Raw genomic sequence first — 9,877 nt, 5'->3', positions numbered from 1 at the left:
CTCTTTTTACTAGTTCGATACCAATTTGGCGCACAAAATAATGCTCCTTCAATACCTTTGATGCTCCTATGAAATTTGTGCTGTGATCACTAATCCATTTACTACCTGTACCCCGTCTTGATACAAACCTGAAAACGCGTTTACAACGCTCTCAGTTGTTAAGTCATGTAGCACTTCAAGATGTATAGTTGCAATGGATAAACATGTGAATAATAATCCATATCTTTTGAGTTAAGAGCGTGCTCTCTTTACACAAAAAAAAAAAAAAAAAAAAAAAATCGAGTCCGGTCACAATTTTTTTTTTTTCTGATTTACATTTGTTCTTTCTACATGGGAAGATGCCATCTCTTGGGTGATTATTGGACTCCTGAAACGACTACAAGTAATATATTTTGACAATACTTTCCTTACAGCTGAATTACCTTGAATTACCCAGTATTTCTGTCTCATTTGGTTTAACACAGCTTGCCTTCCCATGTATCCCACTTTAACGTGATAATGTTGGATTATCAAACGAGTCACATAATGCTCATGGGGAAGAATAATAGGATGCGTCACATTTAGTGGCAAATCTAAGTACACCAGTCTACCTCCTACTCAAAGTATACCACTTAGCAACATGGGTTTAAGTTTTCTTATAGAACTAGAATGATTAATTGTTTCGTTTTTAGATAAACAGGCAATCTCCTTTGCAAAACAACAGTTTTGCACAAATCTAATTACACTTCATTCAGCATCATCCATTAATCGAACATTAAGTTCAGCAATTGATCCTCTTTGATTTTACAAATATCTGACAAATAGTATTGAATAAGTACAAGCTCTAGCAATTTAAACCATGAAGAATAATAATTTACAATTTGTAACATTACAGGATTAGCTGTGTTGGTTTGCCTCAGTTCTACCTCAGCTCTAAAAACCTTTATGATTTCAAGATTAGATCAATCAGCTTGGCTTATCTCCGGCTGGTCTGGGCATATCTCTTCATTTTGAGACAAGAAAATGGGTCCTTCAGATCACCTACTCGTTTGTCTCCCTGTCGTTGAATCATCTGCTGGGTTATCTTTACTTGGCACATGCTTCCAACAGACATCTTCAGAATTATCCCTAATCTGAGATAATCTATTAGGTACAAATGTTTTGAATCTTGTGTGTTCATTGCATAGGTATTTCACTGTAGTCGAATCAGTCCAGATGTAAAATTGGTTTACCTGTAGAAGTAATTCTCTTGTAATCACATTCTTCAATTTGATAGCGAGCGTGGCTGCAACCAATTCGAGTCTTGGAATAGTAATTGGTTTCAAAGGTGCCACCTTAGCCTTTCCCAAAATAAAACTACATTGGATCTTACCATCAACATGTTTGAATTTTATATATGCCACTGAACCATATGCTAATTCGCTAGAGTCACAAAATATGTGACACTCAATTGACTTCACTGCTGATGGTGTACATTTCTTCGTACAACGATCAATAATAAATTCTTTGAGCCTGTTCAACCTTGACTTCCAAGCATACATTTGTCCTTTCTTTCAGTAAGAGTACAAACCCATCCAACACCGTTTCTAAATAAGTTCTGTAGCAATACTCTCCCTTCTAAGATAACTGGTGCTAACATACCGTATGAGTCATACACCCTGTCAATGACAGCTAACAGTTCTCTCTTAGTGCTAGGTATGGCATCAATTTCAAGTGATACACCAATTTAGTCCTAATGTCTTTAAAAATCACTTCTTCATTTCTGATGAATTGTTCTATATACTCACTATACTTCTCCATCGGAAAGCTATTCACAAATCTAAGAGTTACTTTTGGATTTTGTCAGGTTAAACCCACCTTTCTTACAAAAATCTGTAACATTAGCACTAGTGTCAATCAAGTCATGTTATCTGATGACACCAAAAGATCATCTCCATAAAAATGATTGAGAACAATCTCACTCGCTGGTGTATGAAACTGATCACCGTAGTCCTGTACAACTCGCTTTAGAGCATAAATTACTATGCTCGGAGAGTAGCAAGCGCCAAATGGATGAAAAGTCATTCTTAACTTAACTATATCACCTCCTATTTGACCATCCTTCTATCACAAGAAGCGTAAGTAATCTCTATCACCTTGAGGCATCTTGAACTGATAGTTCATGTCTGTCACTCTAAGTTTCTTCAATAAATTTCTAGTATAAAATGTAACAGAGCTACCATTGTCATGATAACATCTTGTGTTAACGACTTTACCATTCAACTCCACTTGAACAGGGATGGTAGTTGTGTCTCCTACAAGCTCTTTCAATTGACTAGCAAATACCTGAACTCAAGAATCATCAACCTGATTAGATATCACTGCATTAACTGTTGCTTCCTTACCTCCTTCATTTCTAGAACTCTCTTTCGACCTATGCATAATTGTAAGATGTGAACCACCACATTGTTCACTAATTCTTTAACTACTCTACATTGTGACGATTTTTGTCCTTTCCTTAAATAATTGAAACAAAGTCCTAGGTTGTAAATCTTGTCTAACCTCTCTTCATAAGTTAACCCTCTTAATTGGGAACATACATCGCTAACGTGTTTTTCCTGACATAACCAACAAAAAAATCTGGTTCTTTGTGTAACATTGACTTGAACCTTCCTATCATTCAAGTTAGTACGTTTCTCGTAATTTAAATTTCTACTATGATTCCATGTACTAGAGCCTCCTGCTCCCCTGTCTTTAAATCCTTCCATCACACGTCTCCCGAATGTTGGATTATTAAATATTCTTACTTCTTTCTCCAGAAATTTGACGAGATCTTTAACATCCACTAGCTTCCCGCTCTCAGTTATTTCGTCAGCTATTATCTTCCATCTGTCTTGTAGATACCTGGGCAACTTCCCTACTAAGTGACCTAAAGTCCTAGGATTCTGTGATTACAAAAGTCCGCATTCGATACCGGACATAGCACCTATACGTGTGTCTAATTCAACGGTAAATTCATCCATAATATCGACATTCTCTCCCTTCATTTCAGGCCAGGCAAGAACTTTATCTATATGTACCGAAGCTATTCGTTCTTTATTTCCATACATCTACTTTAATACGCTTTTGGCGCTCTGATAACCCTCTACTGGATTTAAATGTAAACACGCTCTAACTATTATGTGTGGTCTACCTTCGGTATAGTGCTTAAGGTACTGTAATTTCTCATTATCTGACACAAGTTTGCTGTCAATTAACATGTTGAAGTCCCTGATAAATTCAAAATACTTATCGTATTCTCTACTAAATTTAGTAATTACATGAACAGGCATCGTGGTTTTGGTAATCAAAGTAGTAATCATGTCTTTCTCTTCTTTCATATGTTGGTCACTTCTATCACATTTTGTCCTTTGGCATTCATGAGGATTATCTACTAAATTAACATTCATAATATTTTCTATTTGACTTAAAGCTGATTCTAATTCTGTTTCTAATTCTAGCCTACTTTACTTTTGTTTCAATCCATGTAGTTCCTTTTCTGTATCTTGTTTAAATTTTAGCTTTCGTAGTTTAATATTTAAGCTCACCCTCTTAGCCATTACTACTGCTATTTGACTTTCAACCTCACGTACCCCGAAGGATTTTCTCCCCGTTTTATCATTTTCTGCATGTGTGGACGAAGAGGGGGGGGGGGGTCGTCGATTTTATAAAGCGGCCTTGCTGTCGATTTGCTGTGTCTTGCGAGACTGCTTCTCACCCAGCGCAGTAGGAGAGATGCAAAGATGACCCGTCATCCAGGAGATGTGAAGATAAGAGGGAGGGAAGGAGGTGGATGGGAGTAGAGTATATTGAGGATGGAATGGGAAGGAGTGATTTTTGTGCCTTTGTTTTTCGGCTACGTCTCTTGTAAAGGGGAAAAAACCATTGGTATATGTATGTATGTATGTATTTATGTATGTATGTATGTATGTATGTATGTATGTATGTATGTATGTATGTATGTATGTATGTATGTATGTATGTATGTATGTATGTATGTATGTATGCATGTATGTATGTATGTATGTATGTATGTATGTATGTATGTATGTATGTATGTATGTATGTATGTATATATACACATATATATATACATATATATATATATATATATATATATATATGTGTGTGTGTGTGTGTGTGTGTGTGTGTGTGTGTGTGTGTGTGTGTGTGTGTGTGTGTGTGTGTGTGTGTGTGTGTGTGTGTGTGCGTGTGTGTGTGTGTATGCATATACACATATACACACATACACACACACACACATATATATATATATACTGTATATACATATACATATATATATATACATATATATATATATATATATATAAATATACATGCAAGTAATCACATCACCGTGATACAAAGATGCAAAATAGCCACAGGAGAAGGGAAACTTGTAGACAGTAAGTACTTTCGTATGTTACATCTTCAGACTAAATGACAGAGATACAGAGTTGTGTTTAAATGTAAGTATCAGGTGGCAACCATAGGAGGAGGAGGAAGAGGAAGGGAGTGACAATGCAATGCGAGAAGGGGGATGACCTTACCTCTATCGACCTGACCAACACATAAGGCTCAACTGGCAGAAAGATCTTGGTGATCATTTGTGTTACCAATTTATCACATTTGAAATTACCATAGCTCAAGTTTATGTTTTTATCAAACGTGCCTGATATTAAGCAGGATTCTATTATATTTCTTTCTTGTAGGCTTTTTCCTTTGGCTAAATTTTTTACCTTAGACCAATCAATATGATGGTTGTATAATGCTTTGTGTTGAAATAACGCATTATTTTCCTGGACAGATCTCACACTATATTTATATTAGGAAATCCTTATTTCCAAGTTTTTCCCAGTTTGTCTAATATAATTTTTTTAACAATCTTGGCAAGGAATTTTATAGATCACACCGTTGTTGTTAGGAGGGCTGTTCTTAATTCAAGTTTTCTTAATGGTGTGGTCATATTCAAAAGCTACTTTGATACCCAACTTTTTGAGTAGGTTGACAATACTATGAAAATTTTCATGAAAAGGAAGAACAAGTGTATTAAGTTGTTTATAGTTTCCTTGTTCTTGATTGCAAGTTTTTGCAAAGGCGTTTATTGGCGGTATTGTGACATTGATTAAGAATATGAGTGGGATATTTTAACTTTTCCCCAATATCCCGGATAGTTCTAATTTCATCATCAATAAATTCAGGATCTGAAATCCTATAAGCTCTCAAGTACATGGAAATGAAAACTGATCTTTTTACATTGATATGGTGATTGGAATAAAAATGAACATAGGAAAGAATATTGGTAGGTTTCCTATAGATTTTTGTTTTCAGAGTATCTTTATATCTAATTATTTCAACATCTAAAATGGGCAAACTGTTGTTATTTTCTATTTCAAGAGTGAAGTTAATGGAGGGTACCAGTGAATTTAGATTAACAAGGAAATCATCAATAGATAGATTATTAGGCCAGAAACACAAAACATCGTCTACATATCTGGACCAAATAACTTTTTCATCTTTAATAGTAGGTAATAAATATTTTCCAAAATATTCCATGTAGATGCTAGCTGAAACCGGTGAAAGACGATTTCCCATAGCCATTCCGAAGGTCTGTGTGTATATTTCCCCTCAAAGACAAAAGAAGAATTATTTACACACAGTCTTATTAATTTTATTATTTTTTACAAGCAGTACCATCAATACTGTTACCTAGAATATTTGGGGGAAAGGTTAAAACATCTTGAATTAGGACATGGGTAAAGAGCCCAGTAACATCGAAACTAACTAAATTGTAAGGATAATCACTGTTGAGAGATTTAACCTTTTTAATCAAGTCTTCACTATTTTGAATAAATTAGTTAGAAATAGTGCCTACAAATGGAGAAAGCTTTGTTACAAGCCACTTAGAAAGCTTATAGCTTACAGAGCCTACAGAACTGATGATAGGGATAATGGGATGTTTTGGCTTGTGAGTTTTAATAAGCCCATACAAATAAGGTGTTGAAGGATTTTGTGTAGAGAAATATTTAATCAAATCTTCTCTACCTTTAAGTAATGTTCTTAATTCTTTATGGAAATTCTTATTAACTGTGTCACTAGGAACTTTGTTGAGTTCAGAATAAGTTTTTTTATATCTTGTAAATGATCAATTACTTTGTTATCATAATCACTTTTATCCATAATAACTAAGGTGTTGCTTTTATTTATATATATATATATATATATATATATATATATATATATATATATATATACATATATATATATACTGAAAGTGGTAGTTAATTGTGCATTTATTATATTCTTAAATGTATTTTCCATATGTCTTACTACGGACTTATGTTCCTTTGAACGGAGGTTTATTACTTCACTGTAGGTGGTCATACTTGCTATATCGCGATTTCGGGTTCAAGACACTTTTTCAGTAGCTCTTAGGAATATTGTATGTGGTCAGGATATATATATTAGTCGCGAGGAGCCCACAGTCGGAGTACAGGGAGGCTTTGGAAGGGAGTGTAGCTTCTATGTTTCGGCTAGTAGCTGTGGACCTCTTCAGGAGGGTGCAGATTGCAAGAGTTTGCGGGGGCGTGAGTGCAAATGAGATGTGAGTAGAAGAGGAACACGCAGATATCATCTCATTTATACTTGTGTCTCTGCGGGTTCTTGTGGTCTGTGCTTTCCTGGAGAGGGCTGTAGCTGTTGGCCGGGGTATGGAGGTTGCACTTTCTTCTGAAGTTTCCTTTTATTCCGACTGTGGGTTCTTCGCGATTATTATTTAAAAATGTACCACAAGATTTTGTCTAAGTTATATATATATATATATATATATATATATATATATGTGTGTGTGTGTGTGTGTGTGTGTGTGTGTGTGTATGTGTGTGTATGTGTATATATGTGTGTATGTATATGTATGCATATATATGTGTATATATATATATATGTATACATATATATGTATGTATGTGTATATATGTGTATGTATGTATGTATATATATGTATATATATATATATATATATATATTCGTATCCGACCTAATTATGGACCAAAAGGTCTCCTATCGGTATGCTTCACCTTTGTAATATCACCTTTGGATAAGAATTATCCCGGTATTATATCTAATTATTTCAATTTATATGCTTAAATTTCTGTACTTGATCTTCATTTGGGGAGGTCACCGGTCACCTGGGAGAGGTTACCAAGTAACTCAGGCAGTGATGAAATGTTACGTGCTAGAGAAGGCCTCCGACTTCGTGTTGTGACAAAATGTCCTGTACTCGAGCAAAAAACTTATTAGGCTTTGTAATATCCGTGAATGGGCAAAGTATGCCATTTTAGACAATGTTGTTAATATTTTGAGTGTTTTTTCACAAAATCACAATTAGATGTCTTAGGTCTTGTATTGAAGCTTGCACTCAAACCAGAGAAGCATCATGCTATAGACTTTCTCGTAGGTTTTTGATAAGTTCCTAGCTAATAAAAACTGCGACAAAAACTTGTTATGTTGAAAAGATGCTTTTCTGCAAGGCAATGTAGATTGTTTTAATAAGAGATTTGGGCTTCCCAGAAGGTATCAAAAAAGTTTGGGAGAAATCAGATGCATGGGTAACATTATTATTACTAAGACAGATAAAGCCGTGGCCTTTTTAAATGACACGTATACAAATGAGCAACTCAGTAAAAATCCACTTAAAAACATGTCTGCCACTTCCAACAAGGAAGTTCGTAACATCACCAAAGACGAAGAGGTTTTGAAAATTAAATTCGTTAATCCCAAGTTGCTATATTTTTATGGTCTTCCAAAATTACATAAATCTGATATCCCCTTAGACCTATTATTTCCAAATGTGGATCTTGTACCAGCTAGCTTTCCAAATGGCTAGGAAACCTTTTATCCCCGTTTGTTGGTACTTTTTCCGATTCCCATTTAAAGCATTTACAGGATTTCATCACAAAATTAAAACAAGTGAATATTTCTAGTAGTAAAATGCTTAGTTTGGATGTGATTTCTCTTTTTTTACACATGTTTGTGTTGATGACGTTCTATCCTTCCTGGAAACCAAGCTACAACCATTTCAAGACAAATTCCCACTCCAAGTTACAAAAATCTTTGCTCTTATTCGCCTTTGTGTTACTTCAAACGTTTTTTTCCTTTCAGAATTCTTTTTTTGGACAAAAATTTGGTTGTAGTATGAGTTCAATTCTCTCTCCTGTACTGACCAATCTGTATATGGAGTACTTTGAGTCTGTTCTCCTTCCAACTATTAAACCCCCAGATATGGTTTGGTTTAGATACGTGGATGACATTTTCACTCTCTGGGATGAAAATTGGGGTTCATTTGATAACTTTTTTTGCTGATTTAAATTCATTAGCCTCCAACATTAAGTTTAAAGTTGAATGAGAAGAACAAGGTAAGCTACCCTTTTTAGATGTTCTTATTATTCGTGACGGGGATAAGTTTGCTTTTACCGTCTATAGAAAAGAGACCCATTCTGGTAGTTATCTCCATTTCTTCAGCAGTCGCCCAAACAAAGTAAAAAGTAGCGTCGCCTCAGGTTTATTTCTTCGAACACTAAGAATTTACAGCCCCCAGTTTCTTGAAGGAGAATTAGATATGATTAAATCTCAACTTAGTAAATTGGTTTTCCCGGATTGGTTCTTGGTCAAAGCCCTCAGCCGAGCGAGATCCAATTTTTTCAACACCACCCCCATTTTCTCTAAATTTTCATTGGACAAGAGTTCCCTAGTCATTCCCTTTTCTGATTCATTTATTCCCTCGACCAAGTTTCTTCCTAAAGACAAATTAGATTTAAGTAATTATTACCCCAACACCATTAATAAAAAGGTGGTAAATGTCCACCAAAGGTTGAAAGAAGAACATAGTCAAGGAACTTATTCGATTCCATGTAAAGGTTGTGACTTAGTTTACATCGGACAGACTGGGAGGGGTTTGGACTCTAGGATGATTGAACACAAACGGTCCATCAAATATGGACAAGAAAGCTCAGCTGTGTTCCAACATGTTAAACAAGTTACACATTGTTTAGACAGGGACAAAACTGAGTTTATTTATAAGTCTAGATGTGAGTTCAGGAGAAAAATGGTAGAATCAACTATAATTGAATACCAGCCCAATATGAACATTTCAAAGGGGGTAATGGTTCCCGGATATAATTTCAGGACTTTTCATCACCAGCCTATCAAAAAGGCATTTGCCTCCCGACCCCACATTCGGAGTGAGCCGAGGGTAGAGACCTCTCCCAATGTTCCCCTTTGTCATGTCAAGGGTGCTACTTATGTAGCACTCACTATTCCATTTTTGTATCTACTTAAGAGGATTGCACTTTGCAATCGAAGTATATAGATTCCCTGTCCCCAGTCTTTTTTACTCCAACAGTGGTTTTCACGTGATTGATAAATGTGGGATTACGTTTTTCACCTGTAACACACACACACACACACACACACACACACACACACACACACACACACACTCTTCATGCTGCGCAGATTGAAGTCCCTTGGTACCCCATCACCTGATCTAAAGGGAGTCTACACCACCTTCGTACTCCCCACCCTCATGTACGCCTCCCCAGCCTGGTCATCATCACTCAACATCACACAGAGGAGCAAATTAGAGAAAGTACAAAAAAGAGCGTGCAGAATTATCTTGGGTAATCAGTGTGAGGGATACGAACACGCCCTCACCACCCTCAGCTTGCCAAGATTGTCCGACAAACACAGTGAGGCACTAAATAAGTTTGGACAGGACCTAATGCTACACCCACGTCACCGTCACTTCCTCCCACCTAACACCACACCCACCCGCCTTGCAACTCGGCATTCAAACAAAATCAAGCCCATCAGAGCGCCGAGG

This window comes from Oratosquilla oratoria, chromosome 14, assembly GCF_046742065.1.
Source record: "Oratosquilla oratoria isolate Oo_2021 chromosome 14, ASM4674206v1, whole genome shotgun sequence".
NCBI classification, from domain to species: Eukaryota; Metazoa; Arthropoda; class Malacostraca; order Stomatopoda; family Squillidae; genus Oratosquilla; species Oratosquilla oratoria.
Note: the sequence above shows the minus strand (reverse complement) of the source record.